The sequence below is a fragment of the Orycteropus afer genome, unplaced genomic scaffold, assembly GCF_000298275.1.
Source record: "Orycteropus afer afer isolate SDZICR_OR568_19922 unplaced genomic scaffold, OryAfe1.0 scaffold00174, whole genome shotgun sequence".
Taxonomy (NCBI): Eukaryota; Metazoa; Chordata; class Mammalia; order Tubulidentata; family Orycteropodidae; genus Orycteropus; species Orycteropus afer.
Genome location: NW_006921761.1, coordinates 6,211,703 through 6,223,606, shown reverse-complemented (window position 1 = coordinate 6,223,606; position 11,904 = coordinate 6,211,703).

The following is an 11,904-nucleotide window of genomic DNA, read 5'->3' as shown; positions in this document are numbered from 1 at the left end:
CCCCCTCGGCCCCCTCTCCCCGCCTCCTCCCCGCTCGGCCCGCCTCCTTTCTCCCTCCTCCTGAAGCTACTCCGTGTGGGTTTGGGAAGCGCCAGGCCCCCACTCGGAGTCCCTCCTGCGGGCGGCCACCCTCCGGAACCTGGTTGCCTCAGTTTCCACGAGCGCCTCGAGGGTGGCGGGATGGGGGCCAGTAACTGCTGTCGCGGGCTCCATTCCAGGCAACAGTCGGTTGCACGCTTTTTTAAAAAGTAAATGGATTTGCCACAATTAAATGTCATAACATTTATGACAATATAAAACAGGAACATGTGTGAAGCCAGGCTCTGGGTGCATGTTTGGAGTCTTGGTTCTAGACCCAGGTCAAGGGGCGTTGTGTCCACGTTGTGAAGGCAACAGTGTGGCTATATTTATATTTTTATAAAATGCCTATAAGACTGTGAAGCTCACGTGCGAATTGCTGAGCAAGAGTTTAAAGACCGACTGGCCCTCCAGCCGCCGAAGCTCCCAGGACCCGATTGGAATCTGAAAGCCCTGTGTGGGGGAGGGGCTGGCGGGAGGGGGGCTGCGCCGAGGCCCAGGGCGAGGAGGTGTCTGCGCGTCACTGTCTGTCCCGAAAGGCGCCCTTCCCGGTCGCCGCGGTTCCAATTTTCTATGCAACCCCACAGCCTTGTTGTTTGGATCCCGGGAAATAAAAGGCAGGCGGAACGATTCAAATTTAAATGAGGTCTCCCCTTCCCTGCAGTGCTGCTGACCCTTCATGCCGAAATGGGGAGCTGAGAGGACACAGGTGGATGGGGCCTTTGTGCGTGGCTGGTCACACAGCCCCCTCGGCGTCTGTTCAGCTCTGTGTGGGGAGGCGATGACCACTACTTGGGTCGCAGACAGTGAAACCCGGGCGCAGAGCGGTCTGCAGGGAGCTTTTCTCTGTTTTTTCTAAATTCGAACACCTTTTCAATGATGTTAATTAATGTGGAAAATGTGGGGCTTATCGCCGAGCCGTGTGTGTCCAGTCTGGTCACCACTCCCTGGATAAGGCCCACAGCACGCTCCCGAGTGTACGATAGACTGGTAGCCCAGCGTGAAAAATTTAAAATAAATTTTTCATTGACCTTTTTATATTAAAAGCAAAGTTTGTTGCTTGTTCTTGGCCAGGGAGGAGGGCCGGCCGCATGCTGGTGAACACTACAGCGTCCCACGCAGTACGATTCAAGTCCAGGGCAGCCTGGCCTGCACCCTGACCAGAGTATGAGGCCCAGGCTGGCCTGACTCCACCCGCAGGGACCAGGGAGAGCGCCCCCAGCAGCCGCTGGGCCCTTTCCTCTGCTTGCTGCCCAGGGCCCCGCAGCTCCCTGTGGAAAGGGCTCTCCCACCCCACAGCCCCTCCTGGCTCCAGGCTGCCGCACAGCAGCCGTCAGTGGGGCACCACTTTGTTGATCACCCTGAACCAGGAGAAGTTTCCTCAGGCAGCTCCCACCACAGATGCAACTGGGAGCAGAAAAGCGGGCACAGCCCGAGTGAGGTCAGACGCCCACCCGGGAGCACTGGGCTGGGCAAGGCCTTGCCCTAGAGGTAGGGACAGAGTGGGGCCAGGGGGTCTGTTTTCTGAGAATATCAGGGGAGTGGGACTCTTGGCCTGCCAGGACCAGGGGCCCAGCATGGGGTGAGCAGGGGGCAACTCCCCCTCCCAGCCACAGTAGCTGCAAAGAGGAGATTGGGGAGCAGCAAACCAAGGTTACTTGTGAGTTACAAGGTAGTGACAATGTCCTCACAACACTCTGTGACCCCTCCCCAGAGTGGCCAAGAACGTCACCCTCCCTGTCACAGGGTCAGCTTGCCATCCTGACACTCGGCACGCGTTCCAGTTACTGCTCCACAGCCCTGCTCTGTCCCCAAGTTTCGCAGGTGCTCTTTCACCGGGTCAAACATTTGCTGTCCAAGTCCAGGGCTCTTGTATCCCCAGCACAGTGGGGTGCTTGTTTGATAGGAAAGAGTGCCTGGGGCGGGCATCTGTGGGCCCCTCCCTGAGGCACGGGGCATCCCACGGAGGAGCACAAGCTGCTGCAGGAACTATGTGTTGGGTGAGCCAGACAGTGCCGCCCCCACTGCCCCCCCAGCGTGCTCCTGCAGGTGCAGCAGCCCTGAGATGTCAAGGCCCCGTTCCTTCCTGGGATCAGCCCATGCATGAGTGGGGGCCCATCTCCCTTACGCCCTGGAAGTGCCACCTCCATGGAGAGACGCTGGGCAGCAGAGCTGCCCCAGGCTGCCCCCAGCACATGCTGCCCCCCCAGCCTGGGCCTGGGAGACTGCATCCCTGGGGCTGAGAAAGGGTTGGTGCTGCTAGTGGCAGAACAGCCCCCCTGGGGCCTGGGAGAGAGGAAGGCAGCCGGCCCCAGGCTGCAGCCCGAGTGGGGGTTGACCGGCTGCCCCCCGCTTCCTGGCTGAGGTACAGGACCCCAGGATATGATGGGGGAATGTGATGGCCTCCTTGCAGCCTCTCATCAGGGACAGGCATGCTCACCACCAGACATGCTCATGTTCTTCCATCCTGGGGCCCAAGCCCATGGGCTGTATACCCCAGCCTGCAAAGGGCAGGCCGGACACCAAGTCCAGCCCAGCCTGGTCCCAGGAGGGAGCCTGAGAGGGAGCTGGGCGTCCGGCATGGCCCCAGCTGCGGCTGTGTGGAGCCCTGGTCCCCTGGCAGGGGGAGAGGAGGGGAAGGCCCTACTTCTCTAGGCCCAGGGGACAGGCCATGCCCCAGGGGACCTCCAGTGACTGCCTTCCACCTCCTGGGAGCAGCAGCCTCCACAGGTCATTCCACTGTGCTCAACAGGCAGGAATTGGGAGCCAACGATGTCTGCAGGGACCCCCAGCTCCCACAGGCCTTCAGGTGTGGAAGCCTCTTTGTGGCCAGCCAACCCTCACCACAGTCCCGACCCTGCTTGAGCCTCTGAGCCCCCCCAGCCTGTGAGCACCCCCTCAGCGGGCCTCTGCTCTGACTACCCCAGATCTGTCTGCAGGTGGGGGAGGGGGCAGGGGACACAGCCAGGCTCCTGGACCCCGGTTGAGGTTCTCAGCCCAGGGTGGGGGTAGCACCGAGGTAACTCAGCAGAGGGGTGGTGGGCGGGGCGGGGCCCCTGAATGGCTGCCGCGGACAGAAGGGGCAGACCAAACGAGCCAGGGTATGGCCCACCCCACGGTCTGCCCCCATGCCCTGTGGTAGCCAGAAGGGCTCAGGCCAATGGAAGGGATGCCCCAAGAGACCAGGAAGAGCAGGGAGATGGCAGCTAGAACCAGTGCTATACACAGCTTCGTGTGGAGGGGTGGGGGAGGAGGGCAGGATCTAGGGGCCAGGGAGATAAGGGAAGGGAGGGAGGGGGCTGTCCCCAACGGCCTTCCTTACAGGAAGGGCTGGCCAGGGAAACAGCTGCCTCCTGCAGCCACGTGCAGCCTGGGGTAGGAGGCAGGGCCCACCTGAGCCTTGTCGGGCCAGAAAGGAGGCCTGGTGAACAGAGCCAGCGGCTGGAACGGGAGGGCGCAGGCACGAGGGAGTGCTGGCCCCCAGCGCAGCCCCCACCCCTCACTCGGGCTTTGGGGGTTTCGGGGCCGCAGGCCTCCACCTGCGGGGATCCAGCCCAGCCCGCCCCGTCCCTGTCTGGCACATTCTTCTGCTTGGCTGTCCGTCCCTCCGCGTCCGTCTGTCGGTCTTTCTTCTCCTGCCCCTCCAAAGCCGCGGCCCCCATTCATTCCCGGGGCCTCTGCCCTTTCCCCCGCGCGGTCCCCGCTCGTCGAGCAGCTGCTATGCTAATGAGGGAGAAGGGAGGCGGGGCCGGGGGGCGGCCGAGGAGGCTGGGGGGTCCGGGGGGAGGGTCGGGGGCGAGAGGGCTGGGGAGCCCGAGGAGGCGAGGGCGGGGTTTAGGGTCCGCACGGTGGGGCGCTGGGCGCTGACAAAGGCCCCTCTTTGCATGCACACCAGCCGGGCTCTCGGCGGCGGGGACGCGCCCGCTCGCGCCCGAAAGCGCACCGGGCCCGGAGGGCGCGCGGGCGACTGAGGGGCCACCACCCTCCCCCGCGCACCCTTCGCCGTCCGGGGCGTTAGCGGTAGACACCAGCTGTCATTCGCTCGGGGGTCACGGCCTCGGACGGGCAGAGGGGCTCGTCCCAGAGTCCCCATCCCCGTCCGACCAGCCGCTGGGGCGCGTGCGCTGGACGCGTCGCAGCCGCCTGGCGAGGGTCACGCAGCCAGGTCCCCGTCGAGACGGGGGAGGGGCAGAGCAGACACCCCCCGGCGGGGTGCCTGCGCGCAGCTTGCCGGGGAGCCGGGGAGGGGGCTCTCCCAGCTCCGGCCCTGCCGCGCCTCGTGCGCTCCTGCCCCGGACCCAGGGGATCCCGCAGGTGGGGGGGGCTGTGGGGTGGCGGTGCCCGGGCGCGCTGCACCGCGCGTCCAGCTGCCGGTCCGCTTTCCCCTCGCTACCTCCGAGCCGGACCCCGCGCCCCGCGCTCCTCGCGGGCAGCAGACGGAGGTGAGCGCGCGGAGGTCCGGGCTGCGCTGCCACCCGGTGGCCGCGGCCGGCACTGCACCCTCATGTCCTTCGCGGCCCTGGCTCTCAGTGGGCACGGATCCCGAAACCACCCTGCTGTGGGTACCCTGGACCCCACCCCTCCTATCCAGTGTGCTGGGGGCACCAGGAGTCGGGACGGCGGGGCGGCGCAGTGGGGCGGGGCGGGTGAGGGGACAGAAAGAGGGTCCAGACGCGGGTGGCCAAGCGAGGCCCCGACCGCCTAGAACCAGGAGGGCAGCTTAGAGGTGCTGCTGAAGCGGACCCAGAGAGCCCGAGAACCACCCAGGCTCTGCCCAGCCTCCTGAGTGGCCACCGGAGAAGGAGCCAGCAGGCCTTGGACAGTCCTTGCTCAACTGGCCCAAGTTGGAACACAGCCAGGGCTGGAGGCACACGTGGCCCAGGACATCAGTGGTTTCCCTGTGGCCAGGGGTGGGTGACCCTAACTCTTGTGTAGGCAGCAGGGAGGACCCCAGGAATGCTGACACATCCCTAGCCTCTCCTGTCAAAGCAAGAAGCAGGGAGGTGTGTTAGGTCCCTGGCAGTGCCTGGCTTCTTCAGTCCCCAGAAGGAGATGCTGTCTCTGGGACCCAAAACAGAGCCCAAGGAAGCGAACCCTTCACCATCCTCAAACGACCCACGCCCGTGTGCTGTTCCCTGGTTTGGTCGGGCAGGGAAAGGAGGGCTTTCCAGGGCTCCTGGGGTCAACAGAGTCGGGGGCCAGCAAGACCCAAGAACCCTCGCAGCCCTGTGAACAAGGCCACCAGGCCTCACACAGTGCGTGTTTCTCAGGATGGTGAGGGTTGGGCACGGGGTGCTATCAGATCCCCCCATGGAGCAGGAGCCTCAGTGACTCCTCAGAGAAGGCTTCCAAGGTCCGGGTGGAGGCTGATGATGGAGTCAGTCAATGGCCTTCCCCCACCCAGTTTCTTTCTAATGAAGCCGCTAGCAGGCACAAGCGAAGGCTTCAAAGCCTGCTCCTTACTGCTTCTGACTGCTCAGACAGAAGCCCGAGGCCTACTGGCACTGGGACATGGTGCCCCAGTGGAGAAAACCCATCTGTGCAGGTCTGTGGGTCTCTTCTTTGCACCCAGTGTCCTCTAGTGACCCTGTGGACGAGAACCCCAGGGGAACCAAGCCAAAACATCCCTGGGAGAAAGCTGAAAACAGCAGTGACTCAAACAAAATGGAAGTGTGTTTGTCACCCACACAGAAGCTCAGGGCTGATGTGTGGCATTAGGGACATGAGGTCACTGGCTAGGCCTTTCAAGTTCAACATGGCTGCGCAGATCCAGCCATTAAGTCTCTTTCAATCAAGGGAAATGAGAAAGTGAGAAGGAAGTTGCCTCTGCTCACATTCCATGGGCTAGAACTTAGCCACATGACTAACCCAGCTGCAAGGGAGACTGGGAAATGTAGTTCTTCAGGAAGAAGACGGGCCAGCAATGTGGGTTGGGGTGCAGTCACAGCTCTCCTGGTGAGCATCACCATGCAGGCCGCTGCAGCACGGCTGCTGAAATTCCCCAGCCACGCAAAACACAGCTGTGTTTCACGTTTTGCCTTGTTTGTTCTTTCCTGCTAGGAATAAACCTGACACTCATAAGTTTAAATACTTGTGCCCAAGAACCTTCTAAGAATCTACACTGGACTCCCGAGTGTGGAAGGAGCCTGCCCGCCTGGCCTGAGTGCCCAGGAAGGAGGGACCTGCTGCCTTCTGGCAATCAAGGAGCGCGTGCAGGTTGTACAGCTAGCGTCTGATTCACGATGTTCCTCGCTTACACCCCCAACCCCCACCCGAACTCCACTTCAAAGTTACAAGCTTCCAACAGACCAAACCCACTGCCTCAAGTCAATTGTGACTCAAGGTCGCATCACACCGCGTGTAAGAGGAGACCTGCCCCATCGGGTTTCCTTGGCTGTGATATTTATGGAAGCAGCTCACCAGGCCTTCCATACCACCATGGCTGGACCTGAACCACCGACCCTTTGGTTAGCACTGAGCACAAACCATTCACACCCCACAGGCCTTTCTCTTGTAGATAGACATGTTATTGATGGATGAGCAGCAAATGTCCCCAGGTTGTGTGGCTGTTGCATGCTTCGCTGCGCAGACTGCAGTCCATGGAACTAGATGGATCTTAGGGAACAGCCCAGGAAGTGCTGCAGGGTGTTCTGGTTCCTTGGGTGTCCCGTGACTTGTGTGTGGCCTGGCCCTTGGCCGCCTTGTTGGGTGTCCCTGTTCCTGGTTCTCCTGAGGTCACTGTAATGCCCCTGTCTTGAGACTCCCTCTCCCTTATCTCTCTGAGGAAAGTAATAAGTAACCCAACACTTTGAAGTTCTGGCTTATCTCACCAATAAAATTCCTTCTCAAGTCCTGCGATTTGTCTCTCTGGGGGTTTTCTTTTCTCTTATTTCAGTTATGACCAACAAATAGGCCATTTTTCCATTGTCAGTGGCGCTAACCACACGGACGGTGTTGTGCAGCCCTCAGCCTCCTACTTCCCACAGTCGTCAGCACCTCAGAAGGAGCTCAGCACCCTCAGCACTGACTCGCCTTCTCCCTCAGCCCGGGCGGCCTCTGATCTACTTTCTGTCCCTATGAATTTGTCATACAGTCTTATAAGTTAGATCATTTGTCCTTCTGTGCCTGACTGATTTCAGTTATCACAGTGTTTTCAAAGTGTGTCCATATCACAACATATACGGTACTGTGGTGGTTAAGTTTGTGTGTCAACTTGGCTGGGTCTGGTTGAGTGGCTGGGCGGCAGGATGTAGTATTCCCCATGATGAGACTGGCAATCAACTCCATGGTGGAATCTACTGTGAGCAGCTGAGTAGGGATGTGGTCTACTGCCTTAGGGATGTGGTCTACTTTCTAGACATAAGGAGAAACCTTGGGGAACGGTCCCTAACTTATGGCACACTTGAACCCTGCACATAGCTGTGTTGTTCAGCAGCCTGTCATGCTCTGCCGACCTTGGGACTTTCAATGGACTTGAATTAATGGCCTGCCATGTGGTTTTGTAACATCGGGACTGTGCCTTTTTACTTGTCAATCTTGGGTTTGTCAGCCTCAGCAGCCAGCAGCTGTCTGAGTGAAGAAAAGCCTCTAGCTCCAGTGGGCTGGGAGCAGGAGGCAGAGCTGAAACCCAAGGTCACCCAGCCCCTAGAGCCTGGCACTTTGAACTCAGACTTACAACCTCCAAACTGTAAGAGAATAAACTCCTGTTTGTTCAAGCATCCCATTTGTGATGTATTTCTGTCAGAGCGGCACCAGGGAACCAGGACAGGCACTTCGTTCCTCTGTGGCACTGAGTACCCTCCCCTGCATCTCAGCTACATTTTCCTTGTCCATCACCTGCTGATGGACACTTGGGTCATGACCACATTGTGCTATTGTGAATACCGCAGCAATGAACTTCAGCGTACAAATATCTACGTGTTCCTACTTTCAACTCTTTTAGGTTTTCTTTTCTATATATTGTCAATTGACATTTAGAAAATGAACCTTTTAAAATACCATTACAATAGCATCACAAAACGTAAAATACTCAGGAATAAATTTCCTGAAATGCATTTCAGACTTCACCAATGAAAACTGCCAAATTAAAGATCTAAACTAAGGGCAGGCCTAGCACACTCACGGATCACTGGATGATGGCTCCACGTAGTTAACCTGTCAGTCCTCCCAAAACTGACCTATAGATTCAGCGCAATCACAATCAAAATTCCAGCAGAATTCTTTGTGAAAACTGATAAGATGATTCTAAAAATTCATTTGGAAAGGCAAATGACCAAAAACAGACAAAACATTGAAAATAAAGAACAAAGTTAGAGAGCTGACCCTACTCAACCTCGAGACTTACTAAAAAGAAAACAATCAAGCCACTAAGTTTGAGGTCATTTGTTCTGGCAGCAATAGGAAACTAATGAACTGACGCTGACACCAAAGGTCAAAACATCACAAGAGAAGAGAACTACAGACAATGTCCCTCATGAACCCAGAAGTCAGAGCACCTGTGCTGGTTTCCTAGCACCACTCTGACAGGAATAGACCACCAACGTGATGCTTGAACAAACAGGAGTTTATTCTCTTACAGTTTGGAGGCTAGAAGTCCAAGTTCCAAGCGCCAGGCTCTAGGGGCTGGGTGAAAGCCCTTCAACCTTGGGCTTCAGCTCTGCCTCTTGTTCCCGGCCCACTGAAGCTAGAGGCATCTCTTCACTCAGGCAGCTTCTGGCTGCTGAGGCTAACAAGCCCAAGGTTGACAAAAGGGCACAGTCCCAATGTTACCAAACATGGCAAGCCATTGATTCAAGTCCATTGAAAGTCCCAGGATCAGCAGAGCATGGCAGGCTGCTGAACAACGACACAGCTACGTGCAGGGTTCATGTGTCATAAGTAAAGACTGCCCAAAGCTGTTTCTTCTATACAGGAAGCAGACCACATACCCAAAGCTGCTACTCAGCTGCTCCAATAGATTCCATCATGGAGTTAATTACCAATCTCATCATGGGGAATAACTACATCCAGCTGCCCAGCCACTCAACCAGGCCCACCCAAGGTGACACACAACCTTAACCACTATGGTACTCAAGAAGGTATTAGTAAACCAAAGCCAGCAAATTTAGAAGGATTAGTTCCCTTGACCAAATAGGATTTGTCTCTGGAATGCAAGGTTGCCTTAGTATCTGAAGATCAACTGATATAATACACCCCACTAACATCTTCAGGAGGAGCTCTGGTAGCATAGTGCCTAAGGCACTTGACTGCTCACCAGAAGGCTGGCGGTTCAAACCCACCAGCCACTCCTCGGAAGGAAGGTTGGGCAATCCTACTTCCGTAGTGATACTGCATCGGAAACCCAAGGAGGGGTCGCTATGAGTCGGGGCCAACTAGATGGCAAATAACAACAACAACAACATCTTCAGGACTGTCTTGGTTTTCTAGTGCTGCTATTACAGAAATACCATACGTGACTGGCTCTTTCTAGGAGGGCTACAAGTCCAAAGTCAGAATGCCGGCTCCACGGGCTGGGTGGAGGCCCCTTGACCTTGGCTTCAGCCCTGCCTCTTGTTCTAGGCCCATTGGAGCTGGAGGTGTCTTCTGACTCACAGAGCTGCTGGCTGCTGAGGCTGTTGAACCAGGGATGGGCAGGTCAAACGGCACAATCCCAAGATCAGCAGGCAGCACAGCAGGCCAGGGTTCAAGTCCAGGAACTGGAGATGAAGACTGGGCCAAATGCAGGATCCAAAACGTGCCAGAAGCTACAGCCCTTCCTCAAAGCTTCTCCATATAGTCTGGAAGCAGCCCCCTTTCCACTGAGTAACACGTCCCAGCAGATTTCCATCAGGCAGGTGATGACAATCTCATCTTGGGGAATAATGGCATCCAGCTGCCAAGCCACTCCAAACCACGGCCCGGCTAAGCGGACACAGGAGCTGCTACAAGGACAGACGCTTCAGCTCACCCAAGAAAAACATGTGACAAGACCAACAACTTTTTCATTGAAAGCACATTTTTTCAACAACATAAATGGTGACAATACACGTGGGTGTCTCCAGATAGATTACACAGGAATCAAGTCAGCTACCTACTCTGTGGAAAGAGACAATAGAGAAACTCAAATTTTCCATCAGAACAAGGCCAGGGGCCGACTGTGGAACAGACCTTCAACTATTTATAAACAAGTGCAAGTTGAAGCTGAGGAAAATGAAAACAAGTCCACGAGAGCCAAAGTGTGACCCTGAGTACATCCACTTGAATTTAGAGTCCATCTGAAGAACTGAACACTAATTATCGAAGACAAGATGAGTTGTGGGATGACATCAAGGACATCATACAGGAAGAAGGAAAAAGGTCATTAAAAAGACCCACCAAACAAACCAAACCACCCTATTGAGTGAGTCGAATTCTACTCACAGCAACCCAGACATAAAAGGGAAATAAAGACTGAAATGGATGTCAGAAGAGACTCTGAAACTTGTCTTAAACACAGAATAGCTAAAGTAAATGGAAGAAAAGATAGAGGAAAACAATGAGGAAAGAGCTGAACAGAAGATTTGAAAGAGCAGCTCAAGAAGACAAAGTCAGGTATTATAGTAAAATGTGCAAAGACCTGGAGTTAAAACGAAAGGGAAGAACACACTCAGCATTTCTCAAGCTGAAAGAACTGAAGAAAAAATTCAAGCCTCAAGTTACAATGCTGAAGGATTTTATGGGCCAAATATTGAATCACACAGGACGCATCAAAAGAAGAAGGAAGGAATCCACAGAGTCACCACACTAAAAAGAACTGGTCGATGTTCAACCATTTCAGGAGGTGGCATACGATCAAGAACCAATTGTATTGAAGGAAGTAGTCCAAGCTGCACTGGAGGCACTGGCTGAAAACAGACTCCAGGAACTGACAGGACACCAACCGAGATGTTTCAGCAGGCAGATGTGACACTGAACGTGCTCACTCATCTATGTCAAGAAATCTGGAAGACAGCTACTCATGCACCCAATTGGAAGATAGCCATATTGTGGCCCATTCCAAAGAAAGGCGATCCAACAGAATGAGGAAATTATCAAACAATATCAGTAATATTCAAAACCAAACCAAACTCACTGCAGTCCAGTCGATTCTGACTCAGAGTAACCCCTACTGTGGTTCCAAGGCTATACAGCTTTACAAAAGCAGACTGCTGCATCTTTCTTCTGTGGAACAGCTGGTGGGTTTGAACCACCTACCTTCTGGTTAACAGCCAAATGCCTTAACCACTACACTGCTAGAGCTCCTTATCATTAATACCACACACAAGTAAAATTTTGCTGGCGATAATTCAAGAATGATTGCACCAGTATATTAACCAGGAACTGCCAGAAATTCAAGCTGTACTCAGAAGAGGATGTAGAACAAGCGATATCATTGCTGATGTCACATGGATCTTGGCTGAAAGCAGAGACTACCAGGAAGATGTGTACCTGTGTTTTATTGACCATGCAAAGGCATTCAACTGTGTAGATCATAACAACCTATTGATAATATTGCAAAGAATGGGAATTCCAGATCACTGAATTGCACTCATGTGGAATCTATAAATAGACCAAGAAACAGTCATTCAAACAGAACAAGGAGATACTGCATGGTACAAAATCAGGGTCATGGTGTATCCTTTCACCATACTTATTCAATCTATGTTGTTGTTGTTAAGTGCCGTCGAGTCGTTTCCGACTCATAGCGACCCCATGCACAGCAGAACGAAACACTGCCCAATCCCGCGCCAGCCCCACAATCCCTGCTATACTTGAGCCCATCATCACAGCCACCGTGTCAATCCATCTCGTTGAAGGCCTCCCCCTCTT